At 41.3% G+C, this 26,463-nt stretch overlaps 1 long non-coding RNA gene across 1 annotated transcript; it reads right to left on the bottom strand.

Moving 5' to 3' along the window:
• Positions 1 to 12,423: 12,423 nt before the first annotated feature.
• On the bottom strand, positions 12,424 to 25,110 carry LOC101156560. Its single transcript, XR_910266.3, has 3 exons — positions 24,504 to 25,110; positions 22,607 to 22,661; positions 12,424 to 12,749 (listed from the first exon to the last, which is right to left on the bottom strand). It is a non-coding gene; the product is annotated as an uncharacterized LOC101156560 (long non-coding RNA).
• Between the last annotated feature and the right edge of the window lie 1,353 nt (positions 25,111 to 26,463).

Here is a 26,463-nt window from a genome sequence, read left to right as displayed (position 1 = left end):
TTACGTTTTGAGGAACAATAAAGTATTTTATAATTTTTAATTTTAGCTAATATTTAAACCTTTTATTCCAAATATAGACTGTTTTTTTGGGCCTAAATTAAAAATGTTTCTTGCTGAGTTCAAAATAAAAAAAAGGAATATTCTAGAGGAGAGTAATGCGGTACTTCTTTTCTTGTTTTAAGTAAAGTATCAATAAAGTGTCTAAACAGTAGATGTTAGCTCCTACGTTGAGCTTAAAATGTTTATTGCTCAACCAAAAAAAACGTTGCAATTATGTAAATACTTCAAATAATCTGTGTTTTTACATATTTTTTTCTGAGTTAGGCTGCATAAATAAATGATCACACAACCGTGCAAACAATTCCCCTCTCCAGTCACGAAGCCAACCGGAGTCGATTCCCGCCGTCACGAACTGGCGCCACTGCAGCTGCGTGTTTTACCGCCAAGTCTTCCCAGAAATCTGTAATCGCAGCTCTTCAGTCTGCAGAGCCGGGGAAAGCGTGGGGTCAAAGGGGTCACGGGATCAACCGGAAAGGGCCTTTGTCCTCCCCACCTCCACGATGGCGGACGGGCCCACAGTGACCCGATCTCTCGTCGTGCCCTGCTTTACACGTCTCGGCGTTGGCAGCAACCTCTTCAGGCGCGTATCATAGCTGTCTCACAACAAGCCGCGCCTCAAAATAATTTCTTAATCCATTAATTGGCGTGGAGCGGCATTCGGGGCCGGGCTTTTTGTTCCGTGTGTTTTTCAGAGATGCATACTAATCATATAAAGTGATCCTTTGTGCTCAGGTTGACAGCAGCAGCGAGGGCTTTCACACCAACACACACACACGCCGCCGGGAATGTGTCTGCGAGCGCCGGCGGCGGAGCGAGTGTATTATTTTCCCTGAAGAGTGTTATTTTCCTGTCAAGGCGTGATGGCAGCGTGCCAACAGATGTGACAGGGAACGCTCATCCGTCCTCCACGCCGTGGCAGACGGACCGACTCCGGCCCTCCATCCAGACCCTCAGACTGTTGCTCATCATCTCGAAAAGCATCAGAGACAAACAGCGACTGCAAAAGTGTGATTTATTTCAGCGAAAAACTCTGGTGTGTTTGTTGATTTGACGAGTAAAGGTCTTTTAATCGTACTGAAGGGGTTTTGTTTAGAGGTGATTGGATTTTGAAGCAGCTTTCTTAAGGTAGTTTATCTCTTGTGGTTTTTTTGTGTGGTATTTCTACAGAAATAATGGCCGAAACTTTCTTCTCTCTTTTTTTCAAAATTCATTCTGACGCCTGTTAGGGACTTAAAGTCAAAGAGTTAATGTGAACTGATCAATAAATCTCCATAATTTCATGGAAAAATCCCCAGTCCGGCTGAAAAAAAAATAAAACGTGCAAAAATAAAAAATCTACTTTCTTTCTTTAAATTATTCTGATTTAATCAACCAGGGTAAATAGAATATTAAAAATACTGAATTAAAAAGAAAAAGTTTTACTTTAAAGTAATATTACTCATTCTAGTGTTTTTTGGGTGTATTTAACACGATCTTGTAGCATTTTTCTGATGATGGAGGACATAGGTAAAGAAAATTAAGTGATTATTATAACGCTTTATTCGTCTATGTTTCAGCATCACAGGTGGAACAGGACAAGGATGTACCAATGAAATGTTTACAAAAGCTTACAGGAAGAGAAAAATAAAAGGGAATTGCAGCAGGGGTCATGATAATGTAGGAATGTTCTATGATGCAGCTTCTCCAGACACCTGGGGTTCAGCGATCTGTTGTTGGGGGAGCTAGCACAGGAGGTGGACGTCCTTCTTCATAGAGGGTGATAGCTTGGCTACCATCGTCCTCTCTCCCGTCTCATGAAGGATGGCTGATGCGACTACATAGTCATAGAAGGTCTTTGGGAGTCCTGGACTCCAAAAGCAGCCCTTTTTTTTGGACAGTGCATTGGTGTTGTGGGATCTGTCCAGCTTATTGTTGAAGTACTCGCAGGATGTTTTGGAAATGGGCGACGTGGGCGGACGCCCAGGGCGGAATTTTCCAGTGGGCAGCATGGACGAGGGGGAAAGAAAAACCAATTCATTCAGTATTTTCTTTCTGGAGTATGAACAGCAGAGCATGTGCCTGTTAAGCTCCATCACCAGCTCCTGTGTCTTCCCGGGGTTGATCTGGAGGTGGTTCCGCTGGCACCGGTCTGCAAAGTCATGGATCAGTTCTCCGTATTCTCTGTCATCTGACAATGGCAGAGTCAGAGGGTTAGGGTTAGGAGTCAGGGTTAGGGGGTGATCAAGCTGCCATTGGCGGAGTCATCTGAGAACGGTTGTGGATGACAGGATCCTGTGTCGACCACGAAGTCTGCAGCGTCAGCGGTGAACGGAAACAGAGCCGGAAGTGGTCCCTGTGGGCCCCCATTGTTGCAGACCGCCATGTCAAAAGGCCAAGACAAAATTGTATTTGGTTCTGGATTCAACAAGGAAGTTTCTTCTTGATTGGAATGGACAGATGTCATGTAGAAAAGTTTACGTTTGAAGAATAGTTTTGATTTCCAACATCATCCGGGAAGAAAACAACAGGCTCAGCTGTAAAAGGACTATTATTTTGAATTTTTACAAACTTTTTTGGAGCTAAATGACCTCTTTGAATCATTGATTGCAGTGAGACTTGTAAACCCCGCCTCTTCCTGCAGGAGGAGGAGGGGGGGGGGGGGTTCTGTTGATGCGCCAAACGCAGCGATGAATGTCGGTGCGCTCCAGCTGAGCTAATAAAAGACGCCGTCTTATCGGGACGTCAGCTGATTGTGTCTGCTTTATCTAACCTTCATAACCACAGTCGTCACTTTAGACCTTTAAAACATACTTTGGACGAACTCGGATTAACTGAGATGGATGAAAGAGACTGATTTTGAACACACACAACAAAAAAAGCTATCAAAAGTAAATCAAAGAGTGCCGGAAATCCATTTATAACATTAAGAAATAAAGTAGGTAAAATAAGAAGGAAGGCCAAAACGGAATTTTTAAAAATCCTTTAAGCAAAAAAAGAAAACTGGAACCAAAACACAAAAGTAAAAAGTGAAATAAAGATCTGTTTCCACTTTTGCTCCGTGTTTTACATGTATTATTGCATGACCAATAAATGAATCAGAGCCCATTCTTGTTTTAACGATGAAATGACCAAAAAAGACACATTTATTAACTTAGGAGGGACTTCAAAGTGACAAACTGATGACATCACAGCGGGAGAAATCATTAAGACAATGAATGGAGTCAAAATCTCTTATTGGGGTCAAAAGAAATCCAACAAAACCAAAACACATAAACAAACCAAGGGAAGTTTAAAATTTCATTATGGGATGGTTCATGGCTTGGGAGCCATTATGCAGCAAAGTGAGACATTCGGTGATATTCACATTTTCGCACACTATGGGGAAAAGAAACTTTTGTCCAAGCGATCTTTACGAAATTTAACCATCGGTTGTGGTTACATTTTCAACCACAACCGATTTTTTTTTTAACCTTTTGACCTCGAAAAGAGGACGACATGTTAACCTTACAAATCACCTTTAGTACCAGCTACAAATTTAGACTCCTTCCAGGGATTTGGATCGCCCCCTAACTCCTCCTTCGTGAAACTACTTGGGGAAAAGACTTTGGATTTAGAAGTTTGTAGATTTTGATTTGTGTTAGCTGCCTAACTGCCAAAACTGCCATTGTCCTGTGGCTCGCACATTTTAATATTGTGAAAATGTCATACGTGAATCGTTGACTCAAGCTGAATGAAATGAAGTATCATTCAACATAAACAGTTTAGGAATGTGGGCGTGGTCAACAAAAAACCTCCGTTGCTAAGCAAATCAAAAAATTTACTTTTGCCAATTCTTTTAAAAATGAGACTGACCTGTTCGTCACCCCCAGGTGACTAAAATCTGAAATGGTTGCTATGGAGATAGAACTAACAGAAAGCAGTCATTTTGAAAAGAAGTTGTTTTTTTACAGAAGGGCGGCGAGGGCAGCAACTGTGGGCCATTCAACACTGCTTGTGGCCTTAATTTAAATTGAAATTTGACTAATATTCTAGAGTTTTAGGAGAAGAACTTTTAATGAATCAATCGCATGACATTTTTTGTTAGCATGGGTCCGGATGCAGTGAGAAGACGACAATCTGTTCCCCTAAAACCTGCATCCTCTGCAGGCGTCTGTGCAGAAAAGCAGCGACGCTAAAACCCTGAAGGCGATCTGGACTTCATGAAGCCATCATGAGGTCCGGGCGCCGACAGCAGAATGGAGCACACCTCTCACTCGTCACACGGGGGGTGGGGGGGAGCATCCGTGCTGCACCAATATTTGTGTTGTGCGTCTGTCCTCGCCGCTGCGCTCCACCCCTGCAGGTGTGAACTGCTCTTGTGCTGAGAGCGCCGCACGCCGCTGTCACCCTGCCAGGGGGGTGGGGGGGCAGCGCAGGGAGAGATCAATAGTAGTGAGTGTGGAGTTTGGATAATTACAGTTGTTAGCAGGCAGAGGAGAGCAGCTATAGTGGCCTCTCCACTCAGTCTCTTATCGCTCTCTGGCCTGTCATTACAGCTTTAAACGCCGCTGTGCCAAAGTGGCAGCTCCGGATGAGAGTCTGTTCTGTTCTGTCCTCTCCTCCTTTCTCATCCCTCCATCACTTTTATCCCTCTTTTATTTTACATTCTTTGCGAGTTTATTTGTCTTCTTCATGATGCTGAAGTGACAGGAGGAGGCTCTGAATGATGATGATGATGATGATGATGAACCTCCTCTGGGCAAGGGAGGAGGTCAAGCAGGCCAACCCAGCCTCCTCTACATTTCTGAAGTCACTTTTACCACCTTCAAATGAAAAAAGAAAAATGTTTTCTTTTTTTTTGTCTTTTCAAAATCAGACATTTTTACTGCTTTCTGTGCAAAAGTGATTACGTTAAAGTTTGTAGTTTTAGTCGCAAACTCTAACCCCACATTACCGTACTCCCACTGCCATGCTTCACTGCTTTTTTCCGATACAGACCTGACTAGGATTTGACCTAACACGTTGATTTGAGTTGATTTGACTGGTTTTTAGTCATTTTAGATGCTAAAATGGTTTAATTTTGAGCTAAAATTGGGTCAATATTTACCCTCTTGCAGATGGATTTTTGGAATTATACTTTATTATCTTTGCAAGAAAAGAACACAACACAAACCAGCACAGCATATATCTTAACTAGTTAAAAGTGCACACAAAATGTAGGTTAGAATAACAAGTTGCTATATTTTCTTAAAGCAGTTACTTTGAAATACAAAATGTGAGCCTCTTTTACAAGCGACCTATCGCAATTTCAGGCAGGCACACTCGGAAGTGTCTTACAGGTTACTCCCCCAGGGCGGTTCAGTCAATTAACTCACCTGCTCAGCGTCCTATTTCAGTCCAGGTGTGCAGTTGTTCATTCTCTCTTACCTTCAGCGCTCATTCTTCGCCCCTCCCTCCTCCCCGGCTTCCACCTGTGGGCTCCGTTAAGGGGTTTTTGTTACCCAAAGGTTTTATGGAAATTATCTCATGGAATTGAACGGAGCCTTATGCCAAACGAAAAAGATGTGAATGCCAACTTAAAGAATGTGAAAATTAAGTATGTGAAATAAATGTTTCTTACTGCAAGATTTGTCTGACTGAAACAAAGTATATCAGCTATTTCTCGAGGAAGGTGATCCAGATCAGGTCGCCATGTCTTGTAGAAAATGTCGTAGTTACCCTTAAACGGGGCACTGAGGCGTTCCATTGGAAAAACCTCTCTGTTCCACTCTGTAACGGATGGAGGTTGCGCTCGTATCCATTGTAGGAGTATACATCTCCTATCCAGGTGTAAAAGTTTTTGGAGCAACCTCATCCATCTAGGTAACACCAGCAGCCTCCCTGAGGGGCCTAAAAGAATCAAACCGAGTTTTGACATCAAGTTCCAAGTCTGTCCCCCAACGATAACCCAGATTTCTCACTTTAATGGCGCTCGATGCCGTTCTTTGCGCATAACAGAGAGAAAGGAATCTCTTCTTGGAGGTGGCATTTTAATAAATGAAAGGAGAAACATTTCAAGTGGGTGTGGGATTGGTTGGTCACTTGGGAAAGAGAAGGAGCAAAGTGTTTCACCTGAAAAATCTGAATCGCTCTTGAATTTGTCCAAAAGACAGAAAATGCAGATGGATTTTAAGTTAACCATTTTTTTTCCTGATCTATCTTAAAGTGTTTATCTGATGTCCTCATTTCTCTAAAACAGAGCCTTGTGTTTGTAGATTTTTTTTAGTGTCCTATTTGCAACAAAAAAAGTTTTGTGTCTCTTTAAGCAGTTCTTCCTCTTTGAAATGGTCTGTCATAGAGCTGCTTTCTGTCCAGGAGGTTCCTCACACTTTAGTCACGAACGTCCAACAAAAACGAGATTTTCTTCATTGTCGAGTTTTGACGGCAAACGGAGAAACTGGACCTTTAATCCCCCGTCGGTATCTTTGGCTCTCTCTCCTGCTTGGCTCTGTGGTTCGGTTGATCTCAGAGAACGATGGAGGATCAGATCCGAGCAAGAACAACGTCGTCCCCTCGGGGTTGAACGCTCTCTGATTTCGACGGAGCTGGGATTATGGGAGGCTGAGGAGATCAGAGCGGCTGAGCAGAAGTGGGCTGGAAACACAAAAAATGCTGGAGGCAAAGCTGTCAGATCCTTGGCTGATTTTTTTTGCTGCCTTTTGTTGGAGGCTTGCAGTAAACCAAGAAGGATGAGAGGACATGGACAGAAATGAAGGTTGTGGTGGATCCACCGGGTGGACAGTGGAGAGGAAGTCCGTCTAAAGTGGGAACAGAAAGCTCTTGTCGCTTGAATTGAAGCTGCATCGTGATGAAGACGTGGCGAATCCAAGAAAAGAGGCTGTCAGGGATTTTTGGAGTAAATGAAAAAGTAACTAATGTGCTCAAGTGTAGAAATCCACTAGAACACACATCCACATTAAAGGGGCTGATCTTTCTACATGTCAATGAAATTCCAAACAGGATTTAATGTTTTGGCTTGGATTTTTTTTTTAAATTTCTTTTGATTGGAGTTAAAATACTTTCAAGTTTGACTGAATGTGATCCGGTTCAGTTTCACCCTTTTTAAAGTTATTAATTTAGAATTCATGAATTCAATGCTTTTAAGACTTTTTCGAAGACCCCAACATGACCCCGTAAAAAAACAACAACACCTTTTTCAGGATTTCTTTGGATCAACGTCTTCTTAACACGATACAGTGATGTAGAGATGAAAATCATTAATAAACTGTTAATGAGTTTTTAATTAGTTGTTAAACAACAGTTACAAGTCTAAAGAATTGTCTTTTGTACAGCCAGTTATTAATGATTTTTAACTGTACCTTATTATTATACCACGGTCCGGGTGTGGATTTAAAAGTGATAATCCACAGGGATAAAGTACACCTAAAAAAGAAGTCCTGGTCACATAGCATACTCTACATTACCTAAAGTATTGGCTCACGCGTCCAAATGATCAGAATCAGGTGTTCTTATCACCTGGTCTGGCCACAGCTGTATCACATAAAGCACATAAAGCTTGAAGACTGTTTTTTTTACAAACGTTTGTGACAGAACATTCCGCTCCTAGTGAATTCCAGGGTGGAACTGTCATAGGACGCCACCTGTGCCACAAATCCAGAGGTGAAATGTCCTCGCTCCTGAATATTCCACAACTGTCATCTCTATCAGAACAAAATGGAAGAGTTTGGGAACAACAGCAACTCAGCCCCCAAGTGGTAGACCAGGTAAACTGATGGAGAGGGGTCAGAGGACGCTAAAGCACAAAGAGGTCCCAGACTTTCTTCACAGTAAATGGCTGCAGAGCTCCAAACGTCATGTGACCTTCAGGTTAGTCCAAGTCCAGCACGCAGAGAGCTTCATGGAACGGGTTTCTATGGCCGGGCTGCCGCATCCAAGCCACACATCACCAAAGTGGATGCAGCGGTGTAAAGCAATGCCGCCTCTGGACTCTACAGCAGTGGAGACACCTTCTCTGGAGGGATGAACCACACTTTTCCATCTGGTAGTCTGATGGAAGAGTCTGGGTTTGGAGGTTGCCAGGACAACGGCACATTTGGGACGGCATTGTGGCGATTGTGAAATTTGGTGGAGGAGGTATCATGGTGTGGGCTTGTTTGTCAGGAATTGCGTTTGGCCCCTTAGTTCCAGTGAAAGGAACTCTGAATGCTTCAGGATACCAAACCATTTTGGACAACTCCATGCTCCCAACCTGGTGGGAAACGTTTGGAGCGGCCCCTTCCTCTTCCTACATGACTGAGCACCAGAGCACAAAGCAAAGGTCCATGAAGACATGGAAGACAGAGTCTGCTGTGGATGAACTGGACTCAGTCCTGACCTGAACCCCATAAACCAAGCTTTGGGATGAATTGGAGCCAGGCCTTCTCCACCAACATCAGTGTGTGACCTCACCAATGACCTTTTGGAAGAATGGTCCACAGTGCCTCCTCAACCTTGTGGAATGGAATGGAACTTTGTTTATATGTGATCAAATACTTTTGGTAATAGTGTAACAAAAGATACTGTAGCTGAGGAAATGAAAACTCTTGGTGCCAAAAGAAAATAGACAAGTTTGAACTGTTACCGCTTGAGTTGTGTTACTTACTTTTATTTGGAGTTTCATTATGAGCTTTGTTCTGAGTTATTTCTTTCTTGAGTTACTTTTTTACTCAACTTAAAACTTGGATGTTTGTTTTAAAAGTGCTTCAGAGTCAGAAAATCCGAAAGCATCATTTGATTCAAGAACGGAAGGATGAGGCCGCCAAGTAAACGGCGACTTCAAACAAAAGAATCTTAAAAAACAAAAAAAGATGGATCAGCTGAGAGAAAGGACGATGAGAAGATTCTAAACTGAAACCTGCTGTGAACATTCAAAAGAGCAGGAAAAAACCTTCAACAAACGGAACCAGAAACCTCAGAGGCAAAAAAAGGGGCAGATTCTCACACTTGAGCTCCCTTTTAGGCCGCCCCCCTTCCCCACACGGGTTATCCGTGTTGGCGCTTGAACCTGCAGATGGTTCAACAGTTTTGGATTCGAGCGAAAAAGTTTCATTGAAACCCGAACGGAACGAGTGTTTAGAAGCAGCAGCCATGCTCAGGAAGTGCCACCATGGCTACCGCTGCAATCAGACCGTCAGCTGTGCCTCAAATCAAATGCTACGTGGTCTGTGTGTGTGTGTGTGTGTGTGCGCGCGCATGTGTGTGCGTGTATTACTGCATTACAATAAAACAGGAAATCACTGCCAGGATAAAAGTCCTCTCTTCCCCTCCTCACACAAAACCTCTCACAAATAACCCGCTAATCTCTGCCTCTGCCCGCGTGCCATTCAAGGCTTTCCTTCAATTAAAAAGCATCAGGGAGTCGAACCCGCCATCTTATTTATCATATTAATTAGAAACTCCCCTGACAACAAAGAGGCCCGCAGCTGTGGCGTAAAGAAAAAAAAAAAAAAGAGGCTGGGGGAAATGAAGGCTGGTTTGATTTGTTGTCTTGCAAATGTGACACCTATTATACAGGTTAGTTCTCCAATACAAAGACACGGCGACATATGGTAATGGCGGCGCGCACAGGTGTGTTTCACGTGTGTGTGTGTGTGTGTGGTCAACATGGAGGAGGGGCTTTGGCTAAACAGGTTCTGCATTGATTTTTCTTGTGTTTTGCAGCTCGTAAAACAGACGTGAACGTGTGTCCTGTGGATTCTAACAGATCGTTTGGTCAAAATGAAATCCTAAAAATCAAACTTTAACTTCTTGTTTCTTTACATATTTTTTGACCTACATAGTGACTTTTTTTGAGTTGTAGCTGACAACGCTTATGTTGCTCGACTCTTTACTCTGATTTCGGGTTGAAATGAGAACTTAAAATTCTATGAAAATAGAAGTTAAAGCTTCGGCTTTTATAAACCCGACATCCCAAAGATTTCCCTGCAGGCTGGCGCTCCTGGAGAAAGCGCGAAGAGGGCGAGGAAGCCAAGAAGAGTGTCAAAAGGTGTGAGAGGAGCAAGATGGGGTGAGGGGCATCTCACCCTGTAATCATGCTCTATTAGCCTGCTCTCTATACAGCGCTGATGGAGCTCGAGCGCTGCCTGGAGAGAGATAAATGCTCAGCATATTTAACAGCTGACAGGTGTGTAGATCCCTGAAATGAGGGCTGTGTGGGTCGGTCTGTGTTGGCGGTGACGTTTAGGCGTGCTCTTGAGCTCATCTTTGACCTTCAACACACATCTGAGTGTCGTAGGTCAAAGATGTAAGGAAAGAGGACTTTTTTTTTTTTTCGTATCAGCAGATTGTATGAGTGTGTAACCTTTACTGCTGACAACCATAAAAAAAAAATCAGTTTTATCCTAAAAATCTGCAAATAAAATAAATAAGGTGTATACATTATATTTGGTTTATGTTAAGAGATTTATGCAAATATGCTTTTTCTTAAACTTAGATGAAACATTTTCTGCAGAGATGCGTTTCCCTCGTTAAGTTCTTGTCAGATAAATCCATCTAGGAAATAAAGTAACCAACAAGCAAAGTTTCTTGTACCCGAGGGAAAAAACAAAAAACGATCGTGACGGAGGACTGCCATCACCCTTTTTCTCTCCAATGAATGCTGCTCTCCGTGCTCCTTTGGTTGAGAATACATAAAAGTACGAGGCTACAATTTCCACGCAGAGTAATGAAGTTGAAAAGCTCATTAGGGGTGGCGTATACTGAACTTTTGGGCATCCTTTTCAGTTCAAACAGCACCATGTGTGTCGTTAAAGCCCCTCATCCGTGTTTGGGGTAAGAAGCAGGTGATGAAACACAGAACTGCTGCTGAAAAAGTAAAAAAGCTCAGTTTGAGTGACCACTTAAAAACAAATATAAACAAAGATAAAAACTAAAGACTATTTATTTTTACAGTTTTCTAGCTGTGGTGCTGAAACGCACCAGCTAAGTGCTGGAGCTGTCCGTGGTTCTGAACTCTAGGAGTATAAAGAAGAAGAACTGTGCCTTCACTCTTGAGGTATTTTTATTATCGTGACGGAAATCTATAAATAAAATTGAGCTTTTGTTTCATTTCTAAACCTTTATTCTAATCGTTGTCAACTGGAAGCAGACTAAAAAACTCAGTTTGGAAAAGCTAGTGGATGGGAGGTAGAGGCTACGATCGGTGGACCACAAGCTACCTGCTCCGCTCTATTCTGATGCATCCACTTGTAGAGAAAGGTTGTGTCCGAATTCCTTCACTGCTCACTACATAGTGCACTATAAAGTGCGTTCGCCATTTTGTAGTGCCGTCCGAATCTACAATTCCCAAATCCAGTGCCCTAGAAATTACCCAATAGTCTCTGCAAAAAAACCAGCGTGCATCGATGCTCACTACATCAGCGAATATAGACCACAATGCATTGCGTCAGAACAATTATTGCCAAAAAAATGTATTCAAATGTATTTTTTAAAACAATCAATGTTTTTTATCCTCTGAAGACAGTGGACTCATAAATTATCGTCACACTCATATTAGATTTTAACTTTGTGAACGTCCAACAAAAACTGCATTTTCTTCATTGTCGACGGAGGAAAAAAAGTCTTCAATTTTTATTAATAAGAAATTTGTCAAAACGTAGGCATTTTTGTTGGCTTTTCAAAAATGTATTTTGTGTCAGGATGTTAGTTTTACTTTTCTTTTAAATCATCCCGGATGCCAGAGAGTCACAGAGCCGTAGAGTCGCTGCAACGCTAAATGATTAAAAACAGCTGTTGTAAGTCCCGCCCACTGTACCTGGTTGGTGGCGTCATGGTCAGACATGTGAACTGCGGTGCACAACTTTGCTGATTCCGGTATCTGATTTCCACACACAGGATGACAAGCTACACACTGAACCCACTGTGACCAGAAGCACAGGAATATCCTCAATTCTACAGTGTTTGTTTAATATGCATATTGTTATATATTTTTTAAATAATTTAGCTTCACATTATAAAAAACAAATAAACAAAAAACAAAAAAATCGGTTCTGGGGCATGCTATTGTACACATAAAAAAAAAGTATAATTGAAGACATGCTAGGTCGTAGAACAAGCCCCCTAGTGGTTATTTGTTGAGCTGTAATGGCTGCAGAGGCTTTTGTTTCCTAACAAGCTTCAATCTGGAAGTCAGAAAGTAATTTAAAGATGTTTCACCTGTTTTCCAAGAAGCCTACTCGACTCTAAATCCAAGACATACGTGTTCTCATGAAAAGGGAAATGTCCCCAACTTAAATAAAACTACGTCCAGACGAGCGTTTAAGCTTTTCCTGATATAGAACCATCCTGAATAATGGAACGTTTTCTCCGATTTATTAAGAAACTTTCAGCTTTTCGTTAGAGACAAACAAATCCAAGCCTGGAGCTTCAAAAAATTATAAATATATTTAATGTCTTGTTGTGCAAAATCAGTCAAATGAGGACTTTTTCGTGTCAACAGTAAACAAATGGAAGCCTCCACCGTTGCAGAAATTGTGTTTGTGGTGTAAAACTAAAAAGGCTTTCCTGAGGACAACCCATCTCAGCGTGCAAAGATCTTTTTCTTGAACCGTCCACTCTCCTTCCCCCGTCTCGGCATAGCGCTGCTCTTCTCTGCATTCCCATTCTCCCATCCTCTGATCTGCTGCTGCCAGTTCAGCTTCAAACGGTGCTGGAGAGGTTTGCCATCTCACCTTCCTCCCCGCGCGACTCTTCATCTTCAAACAGAAGGAAGCACACAAAGGCTAACGGGGGCTTTTTAGGGATCTTTGTTCAGCCTCTCCTCACTTTGTCTCTGATTTAAGTCTTGTGCATCAAACACAAAAAAAAAACAGTTCTCTTTACTAAAGTAAACAAATGTATTTAGAAAAAGATGGAATGATGGCCGATTTAGTGAAGCTGTTGGTGTTGAGGGACGAGTTTGGTGAAAGAACTCGACACAAATGAACTTTATAAATAAAGTCCTTTTTATAGCAACACAAAGTGCAGTTCATGGAATAAAAAAAATAAATGAATAAAAACAGCCCAATCAGAAGAGTGGCAGCAGATCAGTAGATATCAGACAAGATGAAGATCGCGCCGAGCTTCAGTGCAAAACTGTTCTTTTTTTTGGTCAAATCTAACGTAGGAATTAAAGCTGCGAGTGGACCGGGCTACCTGCCCCCGCCGCCCCATTTGACCTGGCCTCGCTGGCTGCGTGGCTGTCACTTTGGTCAGAGCTGAACATGACCAAGGATGAAAAATAAACGTCTCAAAATGTTTTCAGTGGCACCATTCATCCTCTCCCTCCCTCTCTCTGTTTCTACCTCGCCTGACCTTTCACTCTCCTTTCTGTCCATCTAAAATTCAGACATGAAAATCGGACAATAACCATCATCTGACATACAAAACTACAGTTACATGGAAGGTAATGCGGCTGCGTTTTTGTAAAGTATTCAGTCATCCATTCAAGTAAACGGATTAGGGAAGCAGTAGTAAAACTAACGTGAAAAACACCTTCAAATGTGGTTCATGTACAGATTAACATAGTCTGTAAAATTTAAATTTGAGTATTTCTTTATTTAAATCTTTGTGAATCAGGAACAGATGAAAATAAGGTCAGACGTAGAAGATACGATGGGCGTGGCCACAAGCTCGCTGCTCCGAGCTCCTAGTAACTGGGGGGAAAGGGGGGGGGGTCTGCTTCCCACCAACAATCCCGCCCACAACTCAGAGGGGAATTTCTAATGAACTCCTGCCGCTCTGCAGAAACTATGTCCTAGAAATCGACACAGATTTATAGATTTAGCCAAAAACTGAAGAATTATAATTGAAATGCGACTGGGAACGCTTTAAAAATAGATCAAAAGATGATTGTTAAAGAGAAATAATTTTTCTTAAAGGCAAGAACATTAACCTTATTGAAAGCGTTTAAGTGGGGGGGTTTAAAGTTAGGTTAAATGCTGAAATTGAGTATTTTTAACAGAAATTATCCACAGCATGTCCAAATAATTAATAATAAAGTTTTTTCTTGTTGTTTTTTTTCTTCAAAGTTCCTCAAACTACTTTAAATGATTGAACTGTTGAATAAAGGATTCAATCAAAGCCAGATCAGCTAAATTTTGCATAGTTTTTCATGGAAAAGTAGAAAACATTCCAGTGACAAGCGCAAAACTTGACTGATAGGCGGGTCTCCAAGGTCCAGAAAATCGTCTGATGATCGGCAGATTTCAGACTGCCACCCTCCTGCCTCCCCGGTGCTGCCGCCCCACTGCCTCTGTCAGATTGTTAGAAAACGTACGAGGGCTGTTGATATGGGTCAGGGTCCCGGCGCTGACCGGCCGTCTATCCAAACGGGTAGACGGCATTGATGCTCTTTATGCTGCGGTTGGACCTTTTGGACCTTTGTTTTTTTAGCTTTGCCCCTGCTTTGGTTCTTGGGAGGCGTGAAATCTTAAAATGTGCAAATTGACAAGTTCATAAAATCTGAGCCGCTGTTGCACTGTGGCCGCCCAGCTGTCGTCCGATTCTGATTCTCCACATTCATGAATATGCCAACAATTTAATAAAATAAATAAATAAAATCAGGTGCCAGCAGTTTCTCTGGAAGCTTCCACCGATGACTTTGAGGTCAGTGGCATCCTCAGGCATTACAGGTTTGGATATTTGTCCGCATTTCTGGTGCAGAAGCAGCTCATTTCCAAGCAGTTACGGTGTCTATAACTCGTCTCACACCTAAAATGCCTCTTACAAATGTGGAAAAACTTATTTTGGTGTGAACTTTGCCAGGAACTGAGGTCTCTAAAGGGGAGCATTGGTCGCCTGAACTGTGGTGTGTCGGAACAGGCCGACACACCGGATTCCCGTCCTCCTCTCCTCTGCTGCGTGTGAATGAAGACATTTATTACAGCAGAGACACAGCAGATTAGCACAGGGCTTAAACCATTCTCATGGTAATGCATGGAGCTGGGAGTGCGCAGATAAACACACTCACCTTATCAAAACACCCAGACCTGAAAGACAACTCTGTAGCCGCGCTGACAAAGTGTCTGACAGGAAACTCCGAAACACAAGAGGAGGATGTCAGCTCGCCGTGGCACGCTACCCGTTTTTTTAAAATGATGGGTGAAACAATGAAATAATTCTCTTTTCATGCAGGAAAAAAAAAAGTGGGCCGCTCATAAATGAACCCGTTTTTACCTCAGTTTCATTAGCAGAACCAGAAAGTTGCTCCGTTTTTTTTTGGGGTCATTATTTTAGAAGTTTTAGAAAATTTCGATGCGTTTTTTACGTATTATTTTCTTTCTATGCAGGTCCTACATACATAGCATTTTGTGTCAAGCATGCAGCATCATCTGAGGAGCCTCTCACGATGAGAAAACTAAAACTGAACTTTTCTCCTGTTCTCAGATCTGACCACTGCGTGGAGTGGAAACCGTTGAGGATCTTTACGTGACGCCATTGTATGAGAACCGTGAGTTTGATGTCATCCATGACAAACGGCTTAATTCCTGGTCCAACGAAATTAATTTTTACATTTATTCTTTGATGTCTGTTTAATTTTTGTTTTGTATTATATGATGAATGCGTGGAGCAACAGATATTTATAATTTAGATAATTTACCTAGCGATCAATAAAGTATCTATCCATCCATCTCCATGGCAACTATTCTTACCAATCAGGAGTGAACTTGTTGGAAGGCCAAACCCCTACAATTTGAAAGCGGGGTACACGACACCTATTAAACAGCAGGCTCCACCTTCTTTTATTGAGGCATCTGATTGGTCAGTTTATAATGTAAATAACACATTTCCATCAAAATGCGTGTTTTGTAAATACAATTTTGTTAAAGAGGAAAAGAAGATATTTGCTATGCAGTTTTTGTAAATTGAAAATAACGAGATAGTTTGTTGAACACGTGTTTCTTCATGAAGGACGTCGTAGTCAAATCTCAGTATGAACCGGTATTTGCCACAAAACTGCCTTTGAATCTGAAAGTATTTATAACGGCCAAGAGTCTGCTGAAAAAAAAGGTTATTTCTAACAGTGTTGAAAAGTTTGGTGCGTATTAAATTATAGTGTGGCTTTGTTGTACTGTGAAAACACTAAAATCTTTCTAATGTGGAACAGACGCCACAGGAATCAACAATAAATCCACTAAATAAAGTGCATCCACTGCTGCCTGGTATGAATTTCATTCAGGAGCAGGAAACCTAACTCTACTGACTGTCACAACCTAAAAACAAACTTCTCAAGTATCATAAAAGTACAGAGGACATTTTAAATATGCAGTATAAACGTTGAAACAACCAACCATGACGTGTACTACTATGCCCCGCCCCCTTATTGGACTCACATCAAAATGCCATTCAGAAGAGCAGAGCCAAACCCAAACAAGGTTATTTCAGAGGGTCTGATGCAGTCACACTTGGATTTTATGGAAGCATTTCTATAGCAAAATTAAATTGGAAAAGCTAACTGGAATTGAATTATGCGACACTTTTCGCACCGTGGATGTGAAAACAAAGTGCGATCCCCTCTTTGCATTATCCCTTTAATTATGTCACAGAATGAGCGCTTTTTAAGTTGAAAATTAAATTTTGGAGGATATATTTCAATTTTTTTTTTAGTCATTTGATGCAGTTACATTGTGAAAAAAAAAGCATTTCTGTTAATCCATTTTAATTGTCAAATTAGACATTTGTAATTGAATTTTGTCACATATTTATAATTTTCTCCATCATTTTAGTTAAGGGACAGAATGAGCAGTGTTGAAGAAGAAAAAGAAAAAGCGGTTTGGCAGATTGCTTTTTCATTTTAATTTTGAGTCAAATGCAGCTTCATTTAAAAAAAATCAAAAAGCATTTCTGGTTTTGACTTTTATTTTTAATTATGCTACAGAATCCCTTCCATAGGATCTTGTCCTTAAGACCACATTTATTTTGATTACTTAACATTGTTTTACATTTTTCAGTCCAAAAACCCCCCAAAATATCTGCTCTCCTTTTTTAATCTGGGATGTCTGGATTGACAGCCAGATTCACGGCTCAGTTTTTATACCAGAGCTTCTATACGAGGCAAATGCTGAAGGACAGCGAGGCTCTTTGCGGTGATAATCCACAACATCCTTGTTGCCTGAGGCCATCGGCTATTCATCATCTCCACAAATCACACAATGATCTCTGCAGCTAAAACGTGTGCCAAACTAAATCTCCTCTGCCGTTAAAGCTGTTTATGGCTCCATCAGGAGAAGACGGAAGCAGATTAGCACCAAGAGTTTGTATAAATAGACGGACGATTAACAAAGTGATAAATGATTGACAAGATCAGTAAAAAATAAGACATTGAGAAATTGGATGGAGCGACGTCTCTGTCGGGAATACAAACTTTGGAGATATAAGCTTACCATACCCCATGAACAAAGAGAAGAGTCAAGAGTTTTCAGTCATGCAGATAGATTCTCCTCAAAAAAAAAAAAAAAAAAAAAGTACCCTCAAGTGGTATTTTGATCCATTCCCGCAGTTTTCCTCTAAAAAAATTTCTCTCTGGGCACCAGTTGCTCCCAATCCACGAAAACATCTCACATTGTGATGTCACAGAGTGAGGAACAGCCCCTTCCACAAGGAGTCTGAGCTGCCAGCCCCGCCCCCGGGCGCAAAGACACACCCACTTTCTCCATGGAACTAGTGGTGATCGGCTTAACGCTTTCGTTTTCTTTAAACAATATGCACGTCCATCTTTGTAAAAGTTCGGACGTTGCTTGTTTTCGTGGTAAAAAAACAGACACGCTGCAGAGGCCGACTCTTGGGTGATGTCATGAAATAGGCGGCGCCCACAAGGAATGAAAGGCGGAGCCTCCGAGATCGAGTCGTCTTAGTTTTGAGTAGGAAAATGAACTGAAAAAGTAACTGGCACAGTAAATCTTTTAAAAATCAAATATCAAAGGTCATAGATTATCAAATATAGGAATATAGTTTACAGCAGAGGTGGGCACTGAGGGCCGCATTCCTGCATGTTTTCCAGCATACCCTGCTCTGGCATGTTCTAATTGGCTGGACACACCTGAACCAGGTAATCAGCCATGAGTAGGGCAAGACTATCTGGAAATCATGCAGACACACCGGCCCTCGAGGCCGGGAATTGCCCACCCCTGGTTTACAGTGAAAGGCTTAGGAAAAGCTGGATATAGACCCTTCAAGGCTTCCAGACCAGTGAAGTCCAGCAGACTTGGAATATGGGGGATTTTAAAAACCGTACACCTCCATTTGATTTGCTTTCACACTGAAGAGTGGATCTAATCACCTGGAAGAGAAAATATGAGAAAAGAGCATCTGGTCTGGCTAATCATCTGAAAATCACAATTCCAACTTTTTTTTATTTTAATTTTAAATGATCTTTAAGTTTTGTTTATTTTCTCCTGTGTAAACTCCACCCAGATTCACTTTGTCACCAACACACATCAAAGTTCACTTGGAACCAAACGGAGACCGCGTGATTCAGGGATTCACGTTCTAACTGGCAGGACACACCTGAAACAGGTGATCAGACATGAGTCTGGCTTGGATGTCTGGGAGTCATGCAAACAGGCCTGGAGTTGCCCGTCGCAGCTATAGTTGGTGGTGAAACCACAGTTCATCTGAGATCAGGTGATCTTTCACGCCTGCCAGGCTGAAGTGAGGCGAAACCAACGCCTTGGCGTGGACCTTCAGACCAGTCAGAGTTCAGGTTTCGTTTTCACGTCCTGGGTTGTGTTCTGGAAACTTAAAAGCCTTGTTCCTCCTCTCATCCGTCCTTCATCCATGCCAGAACCACAGGTTTTCAAGTTAGGCTGACATGAGTAGTTCTTCATCCCTCCTTCTCCTCCTCCTCCTCCACTGCAGTAAGCTGCCAGTCTTCCTCACGATGACGGAGATGTTGGGCCCAGATCTCTTCCCCTGCCACCTCTGATTAAGGCAGCTGTGGGTGACACACACCTGTAGCGATGATGGGAGACAATGGCGCTGCTTCCTCCCACAGATTGATTTTCTCCATTAAAAGGGGCTCTTTGTCTAAAAACCCTGTGGCCCCCTTTGTTATGCTAAAGAGAAGATGGAAGATTTCCAATTCAATCTGGGCTGCGCTGAGGGCCGGTCGGCTATTTGGGCGTCCATTGTCCTGACCGAGCCCGCTGGGACCACGTTAGCGTCTCCCAAACGCCAATTAAGCCAGACGGGGGAGACGAGGGGGATAATTGACAAGCAGGAGAGAGGTGGTCGTCTTCCTCGCCATCTCATCTTTGAAGATGAAGCAGCAGCAGACGGGGAGGAAGAGGAGAGCAGGAAGAGGAGCCACACAACCTCAGTCCTGACATTTTTACATTTTGTGACTTTGGCACCAACAGCCGAAGCCGTTGAGACTTGTCAAAGGCAGACAAGCTAAAATGTTAGACGTAGGATGTTTTTCAGACGAATCTATTTAAGAAAAAGACTCGGTCATCAGAACGTTTTCACGGTAAAGTCTAGTTTTGTAAGGATTTGTTGTAAAACTCTTCATAAATGGAATATAACCACACAAAAAACAAACAAACCCCAAAGCAAATCGATGTAGTTCATCTCACATTGGAATACTGCTTTAGTTTTGTGAATAAACAGAATTTTTTAAAGTTTAAACTAAAAGAAGAAATTGTGAAAAACGTCAGAATTCTCCAGATTAAAGTGCTTTTGTCTGAAGAGGTCATTTAAATTTGTTTCCAGTCCAGAACTGAGGTGGATGACAAAAGAAAAAATAATGAAACCACCAAAGGAATTGTGGGACATCCCTGATTGGATGATGACGTTTGTTCACCTTTTCAACAGAAAGTTATTTTTTTTATGGCGATTTCTCCTAGCAGAAGATAACTTTTTTTAGTTTCTGTCCACATTTAGTGATTGCTCAATCTACTTTTTAAACACAGTTCAGTTTTTTAAACGTTTCGTTCATATTGATTTTTTTGGAAATTACTTTAGTTCTCTGGGAAAAAAAAATGTTTTCCTTTTTAAAGTCCCACTCCAATCATCTTCTGATCTATTGTCAAATTTAATACAATTATGCCGTTTTTAGCCAAAATCTTAGTCCAAGATCCAAATTCTTCCCCTGTGGCTCCTCCTCCAAACGCAGAATTATTCGGACGTTACTCCCACTAAATGACGTCATCAATAACCACTGCTCATCTACGTGAACGCGCAGCTGCAAGCGCCCGGAAAGTGCTTAAACAAAAAGTCATTGCTTACACTTACATGTAAGCTTCTGTGCTTCAAAGCACACCCACGTAAAGAACTACAGAACCCTCCGCCACGAGAGTTTCCCCATCAAAAAGCTATTACGGACACCCCTACGCCTCCAAATGCCCCTACGATTGGAGGGATGGGGGAAGCCACAGGGGTTAGGGATTCGGCCTAAAAAAAAAAACCCGCCAGAGCAGCAGGACTTCATTAGAAATGCTCCTCCGAGTTGTAGGTGCGGTGCAACCCCGCTCCCTCTTCCCCTCCCCGTTGCTGAGAGCTCTCTGCTTTCCTGCTAGCAAACAGCCCCTCACAACCCCAGCCGAACATTAGCGGCGCGACAAATATGGTAAGCAGTATCGGAGCCGTCCAGCCGTACGGTTTAGATCCAGATTCCAGCTCAGACGAGGAAAACAGACGTTCGTGGATCTATATGTCTGAAAGTGGACGCACCAGAAAGAGGAAGAGGAGGAAACTTGTGGCCCCGCCCACTGAGATTATCAGTTCCTGATTCACAACAACTCGAATAAAGAAATACTCGGACATGCAATGTTGAGCTAAATTTTCTAAAAACAACACTGGTGGTAAGAATCACTTGTGATGATTGAAGGGCGAAGGACGCCGTCTAACAGAGCGAAGCTGGACTGAAAATTGAGAGTAAAACCTTAGGATTTATCTGAATGGTCAGCACTGAGTGGATTTCTCTACAACCACTTGAAGAAAGGTTTTGTTTTTCCTCAAGAACAACTTCAGAAGTTGGTCAAATCCTGACTTAACAGAGGAGTGGAGCTCACTATTCGAGATCCAAATTGATCAATAGTCTGAATGTCCCGTTAAAACAAGCTTCAGGCAGCAGGGCGGAACCACGAAGGACCACTAAAGCAGAAGCATCCAGGTGATAAACTGAACCGTGAAAGCTGGATTTCTATTTTAGCACCGTCAAGAATTCAGACAAATAAAATAAGAGTCAAGATTTGTTTGCAACTTTATGTCTAAACACACTTTAGATTGAAGTATTAATGATAATAAACAGGTTTTCAGAGGATCTGGAGGTGAAATCCTCTCCGGAGCGCCAGCTCCCAGCATGTTTACACGCCGCGTTTGTCTCCCTGAACGGCATCGGTGCGAGTCGTCCATGTGATCCAGTCTGAGGCTCCTGCTGCTGACGGACGGCCTAATAGGATTTAATAAGCCTCATTTGCATGTCATTCTTTAGATGGTAAGAAAGGAAGGTGGTGGGAGGAGTGGGGGCTGATCGCAAAGGGGGAGGGATAAAGAAAAAGCTGAGGGAAATTTTGCTGCATTTTTGCTCACCTTTTTATGACATTTTAGCAGAAGGCTGGATTTTTCTCTTTGATTCTTTGGATAGTGACAGGAAAAACGTCTCACCTTCAGGTCGTCTGCTGACAGTCATGAAGCTTTGGGGGATTTTTTTGGTAATTCGAGTCTCTTAAAATGGCAATTTTGAAGATTTCTCTGATTTAGAGCCAAATTCAAAATCAGATATGAAGAGAAACTATTTGTTGACATCAAAAAGCTCAGGGAAGATAAACTTCTTCTTAAAGAAGCCTTGAAGAACATTTCCTGACCCATTTTCCGGAAATGTTCAGGGGTCATGGATGCATGCGACGCCATTAAACCCCTAAGTCTCCAAAAAAAGGGGCGGGACTAACACATCTGTCAGCTGTTGGAACCAGTGAGACTGCAGACAACAAGATGGCGCCCAGACATCATTAGCCGGAATTGGACGTCCCCGCCCCACCTGTACTTTTTTTGTCGAAAACGACAAATGTATTGGCGATCGCACCTGTTACGTTTGTTTTTCTTCAAACATCATGGATGTCTTTGTCAAAGCCTACTATCCTCTTTTTCTTTACGATCATCGCCTTATTTACAGAGAAAAGCAGCTTTGTGAATCAACCAGCGACATAACTTGCGCCGCCACCTACATCTTGCGCGTTTTCCACTTTGTGGGTCTTCCGTGATCCATGTGTGATTCATTCGTCTTTATGTGCAATTTATGTGCCCTTTATGATTTTTATTTCGAAAGGTGCTATACAAATAAAGTTTATTATTATTATCTTGTCTGCAGCCAGGTTGGCCCCCTTCAGTAAGGCTGATCCAGAGAGCAATAATTTAAATGGAACTAATAAGCAAAACGCCACGCCCCTTTCCAACCAAAAGGTCATGAACATGAAATCTAACCGTTAAGATGAGCTAAAGTATTTTTTTTTTTTTTTTAACGTGAACCCTTTTGTGTTACAGTAAATGGAGGATGACAGGACCCCTAGTGGTAAAACAGAGAATGACTGCGGTGGGAAACGGCGTTAAAGCAGAATCAATGCTGTTCTCTTACCTCCATGTTGGCTGATCCTTCAGCAGTCACTTCCTGTTTGGTTCTCATCAGGCACCTGAAGATGAAATATTTTTAGAAACATGAGATTTGAATAAAATGTAATTTGCATCATCACCAAACAGGTGTTTGTTGTTAAAAGCATAAAAGGTAATGATATTTTCCAAGTAAGAATTCCCTAAATGACCATCTTACTAGAGGCCTACAGGGAGCCGAAAGAGAAAAAAAGGAATTAAAGTCCTGAAGGTGAGAGCGAAAGCTGCTTATTGCACATTTGAGACAAAATTTACGTAATAAAACAACAAATGGTAAAATACATCCCAACTATGCTTCTGGGAATACCACATTACATTTTTTACAGAATTTAAAACAAAATTAAATTTCAAATTTCAAATTAAAGTACCAAAAATACATTAAATTAAATGTTTTTAAAAATTGTTGAAATTATGAAATTTCCCGAAGGAAAATACTAAAATAAGATAGGTTTTTGTTTTTAAAAGAGGAAAATAGCATTACAAAACTATTAAAATGAGAAAATTAAAAAAATAGGTTGTGCATCTCCTACAGGATCTAAATTTCTGACACCACAGGGGTGGAAACACCTGAAACTGTTTTTTTCTTCTTCTTCTTTTGCTCGATGGCAGTTGACACGACTTTCAAGTGCTTCTCCGCCACCTGCTGGTATCTACTTCTAATGCAATTATTTGTTGTGTAATTCCATCTGCCCTTTACTTAAAGACAAAACAGAAAAATTTCCTTTGTTTTTCTTCCACAAACATTTCTAATCGTCTTTGTTTTTTCTCAAATATTAAACACTGATTCATCAATATGTCATTTTGTTTCCACCCTTGTTGTTAAAGTGGGCGGGGCAACAGCTAAACTGGACCATCAGGTAAAAGTTAACAGCCAAAATCCAACTGTTGCCATGGCAATTAATGGAACAGTTGATTTGATTTGTCTATGGATGCTAAGGTGGGCGGGACAAAGCCTCATTGACAAACCTGATCGTGATAAGGTTCATAAGACGATATAAAAACAAACGTTTATGTATAAATAAAGATTTAAAATATTTAGCTGGTCACTTCCATCGCATTTAATGTTTTATTAAACAAAATTGTTTATGATACAATAAGAAAGGCTTTACTTTAATTTATGTGAGCATGAGCCACAGGTTTCAGCTACAATGAGCCATGTTGACTTTTGTCTAATATTTTGATAGCTCAGCTTAATAACAAGTATTAATATATAAACATACCATAATATTTTATATTACAAGCCCCTTTTCTTTGTCATTTTAAATTAATTTAGTTCGTTAGCGCTGGCTCTTGCTTTCTGGTGCCAAGTTGAAATTGAAAAAGGCAACATAGGCCTGTATTTGTCATAGTTATAGATATTTTACATATAATAAATGTAATTGTACTGTTCTATGATTTTGCTCTTAAATGTAAGTTTGTTTTATTATTATAAAAAAAAAAAAGAAGGAGTGGCCCATTTTACCTGCACTTCTCAAAACAGCAGTTTTTCAGCAGCTGTGGAGTTTTAACATTAATTTTTCAGCCCATAAATTCAACACAAAAACATTTAATAGACAATTATTAGTAATATTAGGCCAAATGTCATACATTGATTTTTCTTAGTTTCCCAAGTCAAAAAACTGGCCCAATTTAGCTGATGTCATCCTATTTGTCTTTGCTCTGCAAAATCCATCAATAATCTACCTCTTGAATCACATAATATCACCTCTTTTTTCCTCTTCCTGAAGCCGTCAATCCTTTCTACCTGTTTTCATGGTCCTTTGGCTGCTAATTCTGCCTTTACGTCTGCGTGCCTCTAGTCCTGCGTCCTGACAGCCACAAGAACACTGACATTATAGATTTCATATTTCCAGAAAAATACTCACAGTTACAGTCATCAAGAGTGAAAGCTGCTCAAAGTTCACAAAACAGAGAGAACCTGAAGGCTGGAGCCATGAGGAGACACAGAGGAACTCATTAGCTCAAGCAGAAGCAGCTGAGATCTGAATCTGCTGTGACAGAAAAACAACAGAAAACATCTCCAGAACTGAGTGGATGTCAAGTGAAACGGTGGAAGAACGTTTGATTTCTTAGCAAACTTAAACATCCAATTCTGGGAAAAAAAATGTGTTTTTAGTATTTTCAACATGTTCTTGTGGCATTTTCCTCATAATGGAGGCCATATATACAGAAAAGTAGCACAAAAATTGCATTTCTGGGGAATTTCTTTGTTCAAACAGAAAAAGGAAAATAATGTGAAAATGCTTGTGTCCCTGCTCCGAGCCCTCTGCAACAGGAAGGGGAAGGGGGGCGGGGTTGCTTTACATCTACGCTCCAATCCACGAAATTCTAAGGAACTCCTGTTGCTCTGCAGAAACTTTGTCCTAAAAGCCACAGAAGTTTTTAGAATTTGGCTGAAAATGTTTTAATCATAATTTAAAAAATACAAAACACAGTGAATGATTTGAAACTATAGATCAGAAGATGATCAGAGTGGGACTTGCAGGTGAACAACCCATGAAAATAATAAAAAGAAAAGTAAATCAAGTATTTTAAAAAGGTTCAAAAAATGTTTGTGGAATTTAATTTTATGTCTAAAATTTATTCTTTTTTCATTTTTGATAGAAAAACTTTTTAACTTGGTAAAACTTGTTTCAAGAGTTGATCAATTTTAGCATTTAAAGTCGTACTGCGGACACTTTTAGTGCAGTCAGGCTTAGAACTTACACCCCCCCCCCCCCCACACACACACACACACATACATCAGAGAAGGTCCAGCCAAAAAAGTGTGCACGTCTCCGCACACGCTCACACAGCCGGTAATCCCCATGTTGGTAACTGATGTTCATCGCCGTGTAATCGGATCAGGATGAGGCGGTCTTAGTATCAGAGCAAACATCTCACACACACACACACACAGAGGAGCGTGCACGTGCACCGTCGCTGATCAAACACAGCCCAGGAAACATTGTGATCCCAGAGAGATGAGAAGGCTAATCCTTTTAGCCCTCTAAGAAGACTCTCCTCCTCTTCCCTCTTTCTCTTCCAGGCTCGCTTCTTCAATCTTTCCACTCCACGCCGCTCCTTTTCTTCTCCCCTTTCGCTTGACAACATTGTTTTCCTCGCTGCCACTTTTAGCGACTAGGACAAGGCTAGCAGGGCTAAATATACAGAGTGTGCATCTGTGCGTTAAGAGGAAATTGATCTGCCTGGTTTGTTGAGAGATTAGGTTTGATAAATCCTCCCTCCTTCAGCCTCCTCCCACCTACACTCTGCATCCGTCTCCTTCGTTTTGGGGCTAAGCGCATCGCATTTTTGGGATTTGAGTTGGTGTTTAAAGCTTGATGATATGAATGCAGTCAAGTCTGACATTTCTGTGTTTTTTTTAAAGAGAGTTGCACCCACTGTTGTACAGTTCGGACTAAGAGGATCTGTCTGTTTTGGGCTTTTCTTCAGGATCAAAGTAAATATGTAAGAAATATAGAAAATTATTAAAATAAATAAATAAATAAAAAAGGGTTTAAAAAAAGTAAATTTAGAAAAAAACCAACAAGTTGCATTTTAGGAAATACCAAAACTGCTGTTAATGTTAGCAGCTGCTGACCCTAATTTTACATGGGGGGCGGGGCTTTAAGCCCATTGGCCATTGGGACATGATTGACATCAGGTGATAGAGGCTATGCTAATGTCATTTCCACTTCAAAACAGCATCTTTTGTTGGCGCTGCCTGCTTCGTATGTGACGTACTTTAGTGATAAACACTACATAAAACTAGGGGTGTCAAAGTGTTGCGTTAATGGCAATTCATTATCATCATTTTATTCATATCATTCTATTTTAAAAAAT

This window comes from Oryzias latipes, chromosome 2 (genome assembly GCF_002234675.1).
Source record: "Oryzias latipes chromosome 2, ASM223467v1".
NCBI lineage: Eukaryota > Metazoa > Chordata > Actinopteri > Beloniformes > Adrianichthyidae > Oryzias > Oryzias latipes.
This window is presented reverse-complemented; position numbering and strand designations above follow the sequence as displayed.